Below are 15,623 nucleotides of genomic sequence, written 5' to 3'. Positions count from 1 at the left end.
AACACAACCTGAATGGGTATATGTGGTGTGTGTAGGTGGGGGGTATTTATACCACACACACACACATACACACGTGTTTACATGCGTGTGTGCGTATATCTATTCACTCATGAATTACTTTCAAGCTACCTATCTTCTTCTATTATATTACATTAAAAGAATAGTTCTATTGAGCTTCAGGAAAATAAATTGCTTAATATCTCCTTACCCAAAACTTTTACAAAGTTTAATTCTTAGTTTTCCTTAAAACACACTTTCAGAGTGGTACCCCAAAACTCACTAAAATATCTCAGCATATCTTTAGCTTCTGCCAAGTGAAAATAATTACTCTCCAAACTCCTTAATGATTAATCTCTATCTTCTTAATCTCTAAACCTACAAAATGTACTAAGATGTTTTAGCAGTTTTTTAGCCTATTCTTTTCTGAAAGTCCAAAGTGGGATTTAGTGCTGCTTACTGGAACGATTGCTTCAATTATGAAACTTCATTAATCTTCCTAGCACTCTAAACTCTTTGAAGCTTTGTAGCAGTTTTCTGACATGCTGCCCTTTCTAAAGATAGATACATAGATACAGAGAGAGATTTAATATTTTCTTTTTCCTAAATGCCATATAAGACCAGTTTTAACATTTATATTTCAAAATTATCAGTTCCAAATTCTTTCCTTTCTTCCTGTCCCCTCTCATTAAGAAGGCAAGTAATTTCGTATAGGTTATACATACGCAAAATATGTTTTCATATTTTTCATGATGTAAAAAAGAGACCAAAACAACACACAAGAAAAATTACAAATTAAAAAGAAATATACTTCATTCTGCATTTAGACTCCATCACCTCATTCTCTGAATTGATAGCATTTTTCATCATAAGTCCTTTAGATTTTTTTTTCTTAATCTTTCTATTGCTGAGAATAGCTAAGTCATTTAAATTTGATCATCATGCATTATTTTTGTTAAGGTTTACAATGTTCTTCTTCTGCTTACTTCACGTTGCATCAGTTCATGTAAGGTTTTTCTGAGAGCATTCTACTCTTCATTTCTTAGTGTACACGATTATTCCATTACCATTCTATTCCCCAACTTATTCAGCCATTTCCCAGTAAAGGGCAAGTCCTTAATTTCTGGTTGGCACAACAAAAAGAGCTGTTACAAATATTTTATAGCACATATATATGATACATGTGTTTGTGTATTACATATGTAGTATATATGGGCCGTTTTGCTTTTTTTTAACCCCTTTGGCATACAGATCTAGTATTGGTGTTGCTAATTCAGATGGTATATGTGGCTTTATAATTCTTTGGGTATACTTCCAATTTGCTGTCAAGAAGTGTTAATCACTTGACAACACCACTAGTGCATTAGTGTCTCAATTTTCCCCAAATTCTCTCCAAATTTTCTCTTTGCTTTTCTGTCACATTTGCCAATTTGACAGGTATAGGGTGTTATCTCAGAGTTGCTCTAATTTGCATTTCTCTAATCAATAGTGATTTAGGATATTTTTTCATGAGTATAGATAGCTTTGATCACTTCATCTGAAAAGTGACTATCCATATCCTTTCACCATTTTCAGTGGGAGATGGTCTCTTATTTTTTTCATAAATTTGACTCACCTCTCTATGTCTTTGAGAAATGGGTCCTTTATCAAAGATTCTTTTTCTAATGCTTCTCTTGAACCTCCAAATTACAAATGATTTCTCTCAGATTAAATTCCACATGAAATGATTATATGAGGGGGGGTGGAGTGTTCCCTGCCGCTGTGTATGTGTGTGTGTGCAAGTGTGTGTATCTGTGGGGGGGGTATGAGAGAGAGAGAGACAGAGACAGAGAGGGAGAGAGATCCTTAGCCCTTTCTTCAAAACACATCCCCTTTTCAATCATGAGCAAGAGAGAAGAAGAGTTCAGCTTGGAGGAGTTTTTATTGTAAGCCACATTTCTTTTAGCTCTGCTTTGTCACTGGTGTGGGACCAGCCACTGAGCCTTTTGATAAAGCATTCCAGGACTCCTGAACTCCTGTATTTGTGGCATCATTTCTACAGGCAATTTGATTTAGTTGCTTGCCCGATCTCCCACTTCAGACATTTGCCGTCAAGGAGATGATCTTAGAGCTGTCCTTGAGAATGATCTCAACAAGGTAGGGAAGAACTCTTCTTCCTGAGAAAAATCTCATAGACCTGCTAAGGTTTGTAAAAGAAAGGGCACATGAGCGTTGGTCAAGGTGTTATTCAGGCTCCTGTACTCACTGTGACTCCTTCAGGACCCCCATTGAACCCACATTGCTCCCTTTGTTCAGTCCAAAATTGATACCTTTGCTATGTGACCACCTTCCAACCTCTTTCCCATCTTTGAAAGGCCAAGTGCAGCAAGCTGTGGCAGATCCCCCTGTCACCTAGCTTTTCCTCCTTTGCCCAACCTCTAACAAGTTCACCATATTGCAGACACTCCTCTCCCCCACACTAGACTGGGTATTTTCAGAGGGCAGGAAAGAGGGGCTTTGCCTAGGCTTTCACATCCAACTTCCAGGAACACGTTCAAGTAGGGCTAAGAGTGAAGCCACTGAAGATCATCCACTCCCTCCCCTCCCATTTCAGAAAAGGAAGAAACCCATTCAGGAAAGGGGTGATATTTGCTCTGGCCACCCTGGTAACTCTCTGGGCAACCTACACTAATCCCACATTAGGCAGGAAACTGTTTCTTGGCAGTGCTTTGTGAGGGATCTTCCCCCTACGAAACTTGGATGTCAAAGGACAGAGATGTGAACGCATAAGCCAACTAGGGTGTCAAGCAAGAGAAAACTGGGCTGACAGCCTGCTTCAGGTACTTACTGCCTCTGTATCGTTGGCCATGTCCCTGACCTCCTCTTGTCCTCATTTACACTTTCTCAAAAATGAAGAGGTTGGACCAGAAGACCCCTAATGTCTCCTTTAGCCATCCAACTCACAAAACCTTCCAATCCATTCTGAGGTACTCCTGCATGCCGACCTCCCCCCTGAATCACCCATTCCAGCAGAAAAACAAAAAACAAAAAGCAAAAAGCAAAGTAGTAGTCTAATGCTTTCCCTCAAGGAAACTTCCAAGCAAGAAGTTTGCCCTGCTAGTCAGTGATCTGACTTGAAAGCCTGCAGTGAAGCCCTGGGGCTGTCTGCAGCTTCCTCCCCATCAGAGGTGTTCCCCGCTCCAGCCTACTGCCTGCCCTCAGAATCTAAAGGGGTGAAAATGAAAGTCAGATAATACTTGCGACCATTGAACTATATCAGAGTTAACTTCGAGGTTTTCAAGCAGGTGCAGTGTGGCCCCTAAGGTCCCAGATCCTCGGGTGGGCGTTCAGCTGCTCTCCTGCAATCTCACACCCTGCTAGATTTGAACTCTGGGACATCAGAGATACTCAGGCAGCCATGGGCAGAGCAGAGTTGTTGGTCGGTGACTTCATCGATGGCCTTTGTGAGGTCTGAGCCCACCTGGCTGCCTGGTGACGCGCCTCCACCCCCATCCACACAGGTCCCCCGGTGGGACTCCAAGATCCGCCCTCTTGGTCTGCCCATGCGTTCCTTGTGCCAAGGCCTCCCCTTTCCCCCTCCCCCACTACGGGCCCTACTGGGTTCGTTTTAAGTTACCCGCCCCCAACAGAACTCCAGACAAGAGAACCTGACTATTCTCTTGGCCTCCAGGTGACTTATCTGACTGAAACCGTTGCAGGTGCCACACAGGCATGGAGGAAGAAGCGGAACTGGAAGTGTACATGGCACAGTCTATCCATTTCTTTGCCCATCCCTTGTACCCCTGAGATTCAGCCCCCTCAATAAATATAGGAGGTAGCTGGTGGAGGGTTGGGTCAGCAAATCACTGTCTCCCAGGTCACCCCTGCCCTGAGAAGCTGGGGAGATCAATGATCATGCTCTTCTTCATGGATGAGAGAGGGATAGCCATGTCAGAGGATAATAAAAGTAATGAGCAAGCAACCATGCCCAGCTATGATGCACCAGGCAAAGTGTAAATGTAGCCCACTGACAAGTACAAAACTGGGAGGAAATATGTACAAGAAAATGGCTGGTCTTAGCGATGAAGGATATTTGTTAAATAAGTAGCAAATTTTGTGGAATGTCAGAGCTAGAAGTGACCCTAGAACACAAAACATCAGAGATTGGGCAGATCATACTACCATGACAGAATTGCAGAACTGAAAGGGACATTGGAACCCAGAATGTCACTGTTCCAAGGGGACCTCTGACTATACAGACTGGCCACATTAGGAGGGTCCTCAGCATGCAGACAGGCAGAGCTGGGAGGGTCTTGAAAACACTGAATATCTTTGTTGAAAGGGTATTTGCCTAACCTCACACAGTTAATGCCAGAGATCTTCCCAATTATGGAGTGGAAATGAGGTCATCTATTGCTACAGTTGCTTATGATTTTTGATCCTTCAAAGCTAATTAAGACCATAGTCTTCCTTTCACTGTTTGACTTCTAGCAGAACCTGGGATATATATGGTGCAACTGTAGTCTACCTAATTCTGGAGTGAAGCCCTCCTCCGAGTGATTTCTCACAATAACTAAATAAGAAAGGGAAAGAAAGAAATGTTTCAGTTGCCAGGTCATACAAATGAACCCATAAAAGCCCAGCAGAGCTGGGTCTGGTCTAAGACTGGATTTGAACTCAGGTCCTTCTGTCTCCAGGCCCGGTGCTCTCTTCACTGAACCAACTAGCTGCCCCCGTCTGAATTTATTTTGGAAAGTGAAAATAACCTCCAAAAGGGAAATAAGTGCCGAGACAAGGGCTGCAAGGCCAGATAGTGTTGGAGTTAGCATTGGCTGCCCTCTTTCTTTACCTGTAAAGGTAACCTTTCTTTACCATAGGCATTTTTAGCTCAGATGAAGGTGATGGTGTACTATAGCAAGGTGATGGCAACGCTAGCTCTTGTCATACTGAGAACCCTGATTCTGGGGTCAGAAGGCACAGGTTCAAGCTCCAGCTCCACTTCTGGACCTTGAGGTGGTGATGAGAGTCAGGGCCTCATTTTTCTCATCCTAAAATGGGAATGGTTGTTCTCACAAATGCACGAAGCACTCCATCATCACCCTAAAATAATACATTGTTTTCAGCATGTCTGACTCTCCATCACCCATTTGGGGTTTTCTTGGCAGAGGTACTGAAAGAAGTTACCATTGTTTCTCTAGCTCGTTTTACAGATGACCAAACTGAGGCTAACAACACTTAAGTGACTTGGCTAAGGTCACACAGAGAGTAGGTATCTGCAGCCAGATGAAGAGTGCTGGGCTTTAAGTCAAGAAGACTCCAGTTCCAATACTGCCTCAGACACGTACTGGCTGCATGCGGCCCTGGGCAACTCACTTAGCTGCTGCCTGACTTGTTTTTCCCATCTGAAAAATGGGGATAATAACACACCTCCCAATGTGGCAAGGATAAGAGACAACCTTTGCAAAGTGCTTTGCAAACCTTAGAGAGACATAAGGACTAGAGCTACTATTGTTATATCATTGATATTGGTATTATTACTCTTCCCCCAGCAGGGCACAAACATTTCCAAGTTTAGATGCTGCAGTTGGAGATGGGCCCCCATTTGATCCACACTCTTGACTAAATTAGAAGAGTTTCTGAGCAATTCCCACTGAACCCTGGCTGCCCATCTGCCCCTAGGCCAATTCTGGGCCCCTCAGACTCACAAGTGCCCCAAATTGGGAGGGAGAGAATGTGGAAAGTGTGAGCTGGGAGGGGCCTCAGAATATAGGACATGGACTGTCAGGGCCAGGAGGGAAAGGTAGAGCTAGACAGATCCTTGGAACATGGGCCGTCAGGGTGGACGGACATCTCAAAACCTGTTGTTCCTTGCCTGCTCCTGGGGGTCAGCAGTGCCAGTCCAGCTACCTGCCAAACTCTGATGCCTCAAGCCTACGACTCCATGTCCCCTACCAGCCCACCCTTGGCACTGCTGCTGGCCCAGGCCAGGCTTCAGAGCTCCATGAGCAAGAACCTCCCCAACAGCAAGAACTCCACATCATGTCAAGAAAAACATTTTATTAGTCTACCCTCAAAATTCTGGAGCCCAACAAGCCTAACTAGCTACCTAGCACTCATACTGCCAGCTCATTGTGTGGGTGCTTCAAGCGCTGCTGGCCCTCAAGCTCGCAGCTTCTTGGGGTCTCGTCTGTGCTGCCCCCAGGCCTGGCTCCCACTGCAGCTCTAGAAAGGCCTTTGGCTCCAAACTCCCTTTGTGTTTGCCTACACTAAAAACTTCAATTCTTAAACACATACACAGTCATTCTGAATTCATGTGAGAGCCACGAGGGACCTCGCCATCCCTTCTCGGCTTCTTCAGGCCATGCCTACAAGTGGCTGGTCCCCGGGAGCAGCAGAGAAAGCCAGTCAGCCAAGCCGGTGCGCCTGTGCTAATGCAGTTCACTCTTGTCGAATATGTCCTCCAGCCTTGGACTGGGGATGGTCCCAAAGAGCTGGTCGATGTCAGGAGGCATGTAGTACTGACGGATGATGGCCTGGCTGAGCTGGGACCCTGGGGCAAGAGACAGAGGTCATGCCAGAGCAGGAGGCTCAGAAGGAGATGCCACCCAGTTACTGATGATGCCCCCCTCAAGGCTATTCCAAACCTTCCCTTCTCTCCTCAAGCCTCCTACATCACCCCTGGTACCACCAGCCCTCACAGCTGAGAACCTTCCTCCTCCTCCTCCCCAAAGTTACCCTTCTCCCCTTCTGAAGCCCCTGACCTCAGGCCCCAGCTTCTCCTTTCTTCCCATCTCCCATGAGGAGGTGGTCCTTCTGCTCAGCAAGGCCAAGCCCTCTCCAGATGCCTTAATCCCCCTTTGTCTCTAATCTTTTCTCTTTCCCTCTCCAGTGGGGCTGCTTCCCTTGCCTCCCTTATCCCTGAAGATGCCTTAGGAGAGCCTGCCCTGCTACACCTCTCTTCCCCTTCCCCTCTCTCTGCCAAACTCCTTTAAAAAGCCAGACTCTCACTGCCCTCCTTCCTCTCCTCAGCTCTTGCAATATGGCCAGCAGTGTCCTAACTACTAAACCAAACAATCCTTCCCTGACCTTTACCTTTCTTCATCTCTCTGTGGCTGATAGCAGTACTAGGTGCCTTCTCCTTCACTGGTTCTCCCTCTCAGCTTTCTTTGTTGAATCTACTTCCACATCGTGCCCCCTAACCACGAGTATCCCCCAGGGCTATATCCTGGGCCGTCTTCCCTGTTCTCTCCATATGATCTCATTTGGTGACCTCATCAGCTTTCATGAGTTCAACTACCATGTCTACATAGCTATGTACCCAGCCATCACCTCTCTCTTCAGTGCCAGCCCCAAATCACCAATTGCACACCAGATATTTCAAACAGGATGTCCCACAGACTTCTCAAACTCGGAATATCCAATGTTCAGAATTCTCTCCCTTTCCCCTCGTCCACACTTCCCCCTTACTGTTGAGGGTACTGCCCACCTTGCTCAAAACCTCAGTGTTACCAACTCCTCACTTCCTCTCATCCCATGGTCCATCAATAGCCAAACTTTATACTTCTATTTCCACCTTATTGATGTAGGTCCTGCCACGCCACTCTAGTTCATGCAGTCCCTCGTGGCCTCACCCGCACTAGCAAAGTGCCCTCCCAATTGGTCTCCCTGCCTCCAGCCTTTCCCCACCACCACCCATCCTCCACAAGACTACAAAGGAATTTTTCTTTTCTTTCTTTCTTTCTTTTTTTTTTCTTTTAGTGAGGCAGTTGGGGTTAAGTGATTTGCCCAGGGTCACACAGCTAGTAAGTGTCAAGTGTCTGGTCTGAGGCCGCATTTGAACCAGGTCCTCCTGACTCCAGGGCCGGTGCTATCCACTGCGCCACCTAGCTGCCCTCAAAGGATTTTTCTAAAGCCCAGCAGGCACATCCCTCCCCTACTTAGCCTCTAGGTCAAATAGAAGCTTCTGTTGGCATTTAAAGGCCAAGCTTCACAACTTGCTCCCAGCCTACTTTCTACCCTTGTTAGACATTGCTCTCCTTTAATAGACTACAGTCCAATTTAACAGGGAAGACATTTCTAACTGTTTAAGAGATGGGAGTCTACACTTACCTGGCCCAAGCGGGAATAGGCTTTTGGGGCTGGTTCTCATCATCTGTGGAGTCATCACTATGAAGATCCATGCCATAGTTATCATAGCTGTTCTTGGGCCTCCTGCGGGTCCTGTGGGGTCATTTCATAAGAGCTGCAAACTAGATTCTGAAGAAGGAAGGAGACTTTTTTTCTCTTCTTGATACGGGCACCTTGGGCTGCCAGAGCTGGAAGGACCTTCTGAAATGATCCGTCTAAACCCCCCCACCACCACCCAACTGATGAGGAAGACTGAGGTCCACAGTGGCCACAGGCCAGGACTAAGACTCAGGATATGTGTCCACCTCTCTGAGGCTCAGTTGCTTAACCTGTTAAGTATGGATAATTCACACTCTGCCCCTAGCACAAGGTTGCTGGGAGTCTCAGAGGAGAGAATGTCTATAGAGACGATGACGTCAACAGAAGTCACGGTTTGTGAGGAGTCTGTCTGTGCCTGTCTCGTGACCAGCAGAGCCCGAAGGCACATTTTCTGGGAATGTGTGGACCTCTCCTCTATAAGCTGGCCTCACGGGGCTAGTGGGGCATTGTCATCTCTTGCTGGACCAAGTACCCGATCGCTGACGATAAAGGGGAAAGAAGATGGAGACAGCCTCCTCTTGATGCGAGTAGCCCTCTATCATTAGCTAAACCTTCGACGACACTTCTGAGAGGCAGGGAGCTTTTGGCCTTGACCTTCCGCTGACTGAAAAAAGCTAAACGTCAGTAAATGGTACAGAAACTGGAGTCTGGTCCTGGCCACTGCTTGCAGACAGAGCTGAGGCATGGCCTGGGCTGAAGTGAATCTGCAGGGCTTGGTCCATCTGGTGGCTGGTCCAGAAGGGAGCCTCTGAGGTCACAGAATGGTGGGGAGGTTCAGAATTTTAGAGCTAGAGGGGACCTCGGGGGTCATTAAGGCCATCTCCCTGCCCCATTTTGCAGAAGAGAACCTTGGGGCCCAGAGAAGCTATGAGATCACACAGCTAATGCTCCATGCTGATAGCTGAAGCCCAATCCAGTGTTCTCTCACTGTTTTGTCATTAGCCCCCACTGGTCTCAAACATAGCCTTGGGCTATAGCCATCACATGGCACTGACCACTCCAGCCCACCAAACAATCCAACTTTGTAAGGGGGATAGGCGTGGCTAGACGGTAGCTCATGTGAAAAGGACCCAGGGCTTTTAGGGGACTGGAACCTCAGTGTGGGTCAGCCAAATGACCATGGCACTCCAGAAAGCCAGGAAGAGAGAGAGCTGCTAATGCCCCAAGACAGGCAGGTGGGCGGGGCTTCCGAAAACAAGGAGGAAACACTGGTGCCCTCTGGTCTCTGCCCCCCTCCTAGGCTCAGGCTACAACCAGAAGCTGGACAGTCCCCAGAAAAGGGCAATCCAATGCCAGAGGACCTGGGACCACTGAGCCAGGAGGAGACAAGGCTAAGGGGCAACACACTGGGTCTGTCTCGTCATGTCCATGCAGGGAGGGCAGAAGCAAGGGCAACAGGCAGAAGCCACAGAGAGGTCACTCTGGGCACCTCCTGACATTCAGAGCTGTCCAAAAACACAACAGGCTGCCTTAGCAAGTAATGGGCTTCCCGACCCTGGGAGGTTGAATGACCATTTGCCCCAGCACTGGAAAAGGAGCCAGGTGGGCTTGGCTAGTGGCCTAAGAGCCTCCTGGGAGCCTGCCTTTCTACAGCTCTGGGCAGGTCACACCTCCTAGCACCTGTATGGCCTTGCCAGGTGAGAAGGGGGCAGGGGAGCCACAGGTGGGCCTCACCTGCACATCCACCTTTACATTCCAGCATTTGTTACTGACCCAGGCAGCAGCTGCAGCGTCCTTGGCCTTCTCCTGCTCCTCCTGCAGCTTCTTTGGCTCTTGCTGTTGACGGTGACACTCCTCCTGGGGCCAATGCAGCACACGAGTGAGTCCTGGAAACCCACCTAAGGCGCTGCCCCCCACCCTGTGCCCGGTTCCCAGAAAAAGCCCAAGAGACCAGGGGCAGCAGCCTCAGAATGGGCCATGGAGAGAAGGGGGACGGCTGTAGCCACGCCCAAGGACCCATCAGTGCACAGATGAGGAGACCAAGGGCCATCTGCACCCAGTGCCTCACCTTCTCCCTCTTCTCCAATTGCCACAGTAATCTCTTCTTCTCTTGCAGCTCCCTGAAAACCAAACACCCAACCTCATTAGTCACCAGCAGGAAGGGGGGCCATAGGGCTGACCCTCACCCAAATCCCACCCTGCCACTATCCCCAGGGCTTAACACATCACTCTCTAGCTCCTGGTTGCAACTGGACAGAGGATTTGCAAAAAGGAGAAACAACATCAGGAAGGAAGCCAGTAGAATGTAAGCTTGCAGAGGGCAGGGTGTGGTTTGTTTATGTCTTTGTAGCCCCAGTACCTAGAAACAGTTTCATGTAAGTAGTAGGCACTTAATAAATGCTCAATGAAATGTATTTTCTGTTGTATGTATTCCAAGAACGTTCTCAAACATTCTTCTGGCAGAGGAAAGGTGGAAGGTAGGTGTCTGAGCCCTCGCGTTTCTCTCCAGTACCACAGTGCCATCAGTTATCCCAAGCTGGGACATGTGGTGACAGAGCTGGGAATGAGCACCGCCTCCCCCCCAGAGCGCTCCTCCCTCTTTAAGGCCTCTGAACAGGCCCCTGGGCTCAGGCACTTGGAAGACCCTACAGAGATGGTGCAGAGACCAAATGAGACCCTGACTTAAGTGCTTTGAAACCAAAGGAAATGATTAGTGTGAGAGATGCATAAGTGTATGGATGGAATTTCTTATCTGGACCAGTAATTTCATCAGGGCAGGGAACCTGGTGTGGAAACTGCCCCACCCAGTGTAGATGGGACCATAGGGCATGAATGAAAGGGCTCTCAGACACACTACAGAGAGGTCACAGCTACAAGGGGGAGAGGCTGGAACCACACTGACATGGTGGAAGTATCTCTACCAAAGAAGGAACAAGCTGATGGGGGAAGGGCCAATCAAACTGTGATCTATGCATGGAATAGAATATTATCATGCAGCCAGAAATGACCAGTGAGACATTCAGAAGACCCGGGAAGACTCCTTTGACCTGGTACCGAGAGAAGGAGACCCAGGAGAAGACCAGGCCTGATGACAGAAAGCATCAGCTGAAAAGTGGAAGGAAAGGACAATGTGGACTGAACGACATGATCCCTAGTTCCCAGGACTCGCCCCATTGGCTGTAGGGAGGTGGAGGGCACAGTGTTGCCCATATGGGGTCTGTGCAGCTTATCTTTCCTTTACACAAGGAAGAATTCAGTGGGAGGAGGAAAGGGAGCATGTCTATCAAAGACACTACTAAAACTTATTTTTAAAATACATAAATAAAAATAAACACTTCCTTGGGCTTGAATCCTTCTGCCAACAATTAATATTTGTGTTATAAGCAAGTCTCTTAACTCCTCTAAGCCTCAGTTTTCTTATCTGCAAGATGAGGATAATACCCGCAAATGCACACCTCTTAAAAGCATTGTGAGACTTTAAAACAGTGAAGGAGATGGGCCTAGCTGCCTACACTGGAAAACAAAGTAGATGAAGAATACATCCTGCCCCCATTATCCCACACAGTTGGTCACCCCAATGGGTATATACACAGATAAAGGGAAAAGGCCTTGACTTAGTAACTGATCTGCTCTGTGCTGAGTGTGAGGGATCAAGATGCTCACTTGAATTCTAGATAAGACGATGAGCTGGCCCAGAACAGTGCAGGAAAAATGCAGCAGAACAGGTTCTGCCTGGAGAATCGTGTGTATTGTCCCTGACCCCAACTGCTCCCTGACCTGAAAACCCATCGTCTCCACAGCCCTGCACTACCAGCAACACCACCACAACCTTGGGCTCCCCCGAGGTGGTGGGCGAGTCTCATGACAGTGTCCAATTATCACCCCCACTTTTCAGGAAAGGAAACCGAGTCTTGGAGGGGAGAAGGGATGGGCTTAAGGCCACATTGAGAGTAAATGACAGAGCCAAGACGTGAGCCTAGATCTCACCTGCAGTCTGGAACATCGCCCACATGCCCTGCTGCCCAAGCACAGCTTGGCAAAGCCCCTGTTGGGGTGGGTCTGCTGGGATCTCATTCACACTCAGTCTCTCACAGTGACATACACACCCAATCCCTGTCACACACATTCACAATCTCACAGCCTCTCTCTCTCTCACACACACACAACACACACACACACACACACACACACACACACACACACACGCACACAGGCAGAGAAGGCATGACCAGTGGGCAGGCCCTAACCACTTTTCCTGCAGCTTCTCGGGCTCCCTCTCAAGGGCCAGCTGCTGCTTCTCCTGCTTCATGATTCTCCGGGCCTCAGCCACCTTCCACAGACGCTCCTCTTCTTCCGTCGCAGCTGCTCCTGGCACCTCCGCTTTTCCTCCTCCTGGAGCTGGGAAAGAGAGGGAGACCATTCAGGCAGGCCAGGTGAGGTTGGGGGTGAAGCGGGCACAGCAGAGCAAAACCCTTGGCCCCTTCCAGCTCTAAATTCATGACTGTACATGAGCCATCCTTGTTGCATCCAAATTTCCAAACTGCCCATGTGTTTGACTGCGGAATGAATATTCTGGGCTAAAGAACAATTAGGCTTAGCCCCCCAGAAAGAAACAGGTCAGTGAGGGAGAACACTCATCCCAGAAAGAAGCCACCTCTTCTTGTCACTCAAGGAATCTTTCTCTTTTAGCGGCCCCCCCCCCTTTTCTTTTTCATGGTGGGTGGGTTGGGTCACCTCATCTGTTCCTTACTAACAATTCTGGGAGGCAAACAGAATTTTACAGAAGAGGAAACTGAGGCAGGTAGCAGTTAAGTGACTTGCCTAGGGTTGCACAGCTACTAAGTCTTGAGGCTGGATCTGAATTTTGGTCCTCCTGACTCAAGGCCCAGCACACTGGGCCCTACAGCTAGCTGCCCCACAAGGAAGGGGCCTGTCTCAGCCCTCTTCCAGTGTGGCCTAAGGAACTGAGGATGGGCAGCTCTGCTCCTGCCTCCCTGGGCCTCCATCTCTCCCCCCTGCGATGCCCCCATCCTGCTCCACTTACCTGCTGAAGCCTCTTCCACCTCCCTTCGGCCTCCTCCAGCTTCTTAGCTTTCTCCCGGGCCTCCTCCTCAGCCAGTCGCTCCTCCTTTGACTGCTAGCCACCAACACTGAGCGACCAATCCGACCCCGTCGTTTCACAGGTGAGGAAACAGAGGTCGCAAAGGCCTGCCTCAGTTTCCCTGCCTGCAAAAAGTCTCTTACGGCCCTCAGGCGGTCATCTGGTGAGGCCGAGGGTCCGCCGGGATAGACGCGCCTCCGCGAGGCCGGCCCCCCTGCGGGGGGAAGGGGAGCCGCCCCCGGAGAGGACGAGGACGCGGGGGCGGCCTCACCTAGCTTGCTCCACCAGGCCCGGCCCGCCTCGCCCCGCGTCCCGAGGCCCTCGACTCCGGCAAAGACAATGCGGCCGCTTCAGTAGACGAGGCCTGAGGCGGGAAGCAAGGATTTTCAAAACAGAAGGCGCGGCCGATAGTGGGAAATACAGTCCGGGCCGCCTCTTGGCCTTCCCGGGTGACAGTCAACATCGATAGGAGGCAAGGTAAACGCCTTTGCTTCCACTTTTAGTCTTAGAGGCACCCCTGAGGGGAGGGGCGGTGGCCAAATGCTATGGAGGGGCGGGGAAAGACCAAGAGTCCCGGCGTGCCTTGCGGTGGCACTGCCCCACTCTCCCCCCCTCCTCCCCGGGCATTAACACTTAGTTACCTGCCTTTTATTGACTTCTCCACGCCTGTGTTGTCGCTGTCCCTTAGACGTAAACTTCCTGAGGTCAGGCACTGTTTCTCTCTTTTGATCACGGAAACCTCAAAAGATATCTGGGGGTTTACAGGGTAGATTTCTTTTGTAAGAACCATGCCTTAAACCCAAGTCACGCTGCCTCTCATTGATTGACCAAGGAGAGGTCCCAGTCTAGGCCATGTCTGGTCATTGTGTGGGTCCGGATTGGCTCAAAGTGAATGTAGACAGCAGCTGTTTGTATTGTGGCCAGAAACCCTGAGAGTCTTCCCCTCCCAGAGGATTGGTTGGTTTGTTTCTTTTCCTGACTGGTAAAACAGGCCATTCGTTGCCTCATTTCTACTTACATAGCCTTAAGCACTGAATGAATGGGTGTTGCATCAGTCAAAATGAGACCCGGGAAAGACCTTAGCTGAAAAAGGCCAAGGTCTCCCACTGCAGCTGTGGTCATCTCCAGACATCCTGATCTATATCTGGCCACTGGACCCAGATGCTCCAGAGGAGAAAGTGAGGCTGGTCACTTTGCACAGCCCTTCCTCACTGAAATCCAATTCACTTGCAAGTCCTGGCATCACTTCCCTGATGTCATGGTCCTCTTCAAGAAAAAAGGACAAACGACACTTTGCAGGATGTTTGTCTCTACCTAGTTTCTGCCAAACTATTTTTGAGTTTTCCCAGCAATTTTTGTCAGAGAGGGAGTTGTGGTCCCAGTAGTCTGAGTCTTTGGGTTTATGCAACACCAGATTACTGTGGTCCTTCACTACTGTGTATTGTGTACCTCATCCAACACTCTCTTTCTTAGCCAGTACCCAACTGTTTTGATAATTACGGCTTTATGATAGTTTGAGATCTGATAAGGCTAGGCCACCTTCCTTCATGTTTTTTTTTTCTTCATTGATTCCCTTGGTATTTTTGACCTTCTGTTTCTTCAGATGAATTTGGTTTTTATATATCTTTTTAGCTCTATAAAATAATTGTTTGGTAGTTGATTGGTCTGGCACTGAATAGATTAATTTAGGAAGCATTACCATTTTTATTATATTGGTTCCATCTACCCATGAGCAATATTTTTCCAATTGTTTAGATCTGACTTTATTGTGTGAAATGTGTTTTATAAGTGTATTCATATACAGTCAGTGTGTATTCATATTCAAACGGGTTTGTCTTGGCAAGTAGATTTTATATTTTATATCATTTACAGTTATTTTCAATGGAATTACTTTTTATTTCTTGCTGCTGGATTTTGTTTGGTAATATATAGAAATGCTAATGATTTATGCATTTCACTACATCTTGATCAACTAGATGGACAACCATGAAGAAATCCCACAGCACCGGCCCCCCCCCCCATCCACTTGGTAGCCTAATAATATTAGAAAGTCCCCAACCCTTATATAAGGAGATAGTAAAACATGGTCTCATCTATTATTGTAACACCAACTTGTTGTCTTTGGATCACAGACCCTACAGTTCTCTAAAAGGACTACTTTTACAATTGTGTCCTGCTTTTACAATTCTCCTTGTGTCCTGGCCTTGAGCATGGAATGTTTTCTTACTGATAATAAATCCTGCCAGTTTTATTCCAAGTACTCCCCTTTCTCCCTTGGCTGACCTCCCCTCTTGATCCATCCCTTCCTCTCCTGGGAAATGCTTTATTTATCCACCCTAAATTACCACAGAAGGCTGCTGATTGCCTATATACTCTAAGA

General features: G+C 48.2%; 1 long non-coding RNA gene across 1 annotated transcript; it reads right to left on the bottom strand.

The window, feature by feature from the left end:
* Window positions 1-10,173: 10,173 nt before the first annotated feature.
* On the bottom strand, window positions 10,174-13,793 carry LOC110204056 (uncharacterized). Its single transcript, XR_002323180.2, has 3 exons — window positions 13,187-13,793; window positions 12,390-12,540; window positions 10,174-10,262 (listed from the first exon to the last, which is right to left on the bottom strand). It is a non-coding gene; the product is annotated as an uncharacterized LOC110204056 (long non-coding RNA).
* Window positions 13,794-15,623: the final 1,830 nt, after the last annotated feature.

This window comes from Phascolarctos cinereus, unplaced genomic scaffold (genome assembly GCF_003287225.1).
Source record: "Phascolarctos cinereus isolate Bilbo 61053 unplaced genomic scaffold, phaCin_HiC Scaffold_76;HRSCAF=610, whole genome shotgun sequence".
Taxonomy (NCBI): Eukaryota; Metazoa; Chordata; class Mammalia; order Diprotodontia; family Phascolarctidae; genus Phascolarctos; species Phascolarctos cinereus.
This window is presented reverse-complemented; position numbering and strand designations above follow the sequence as displayed.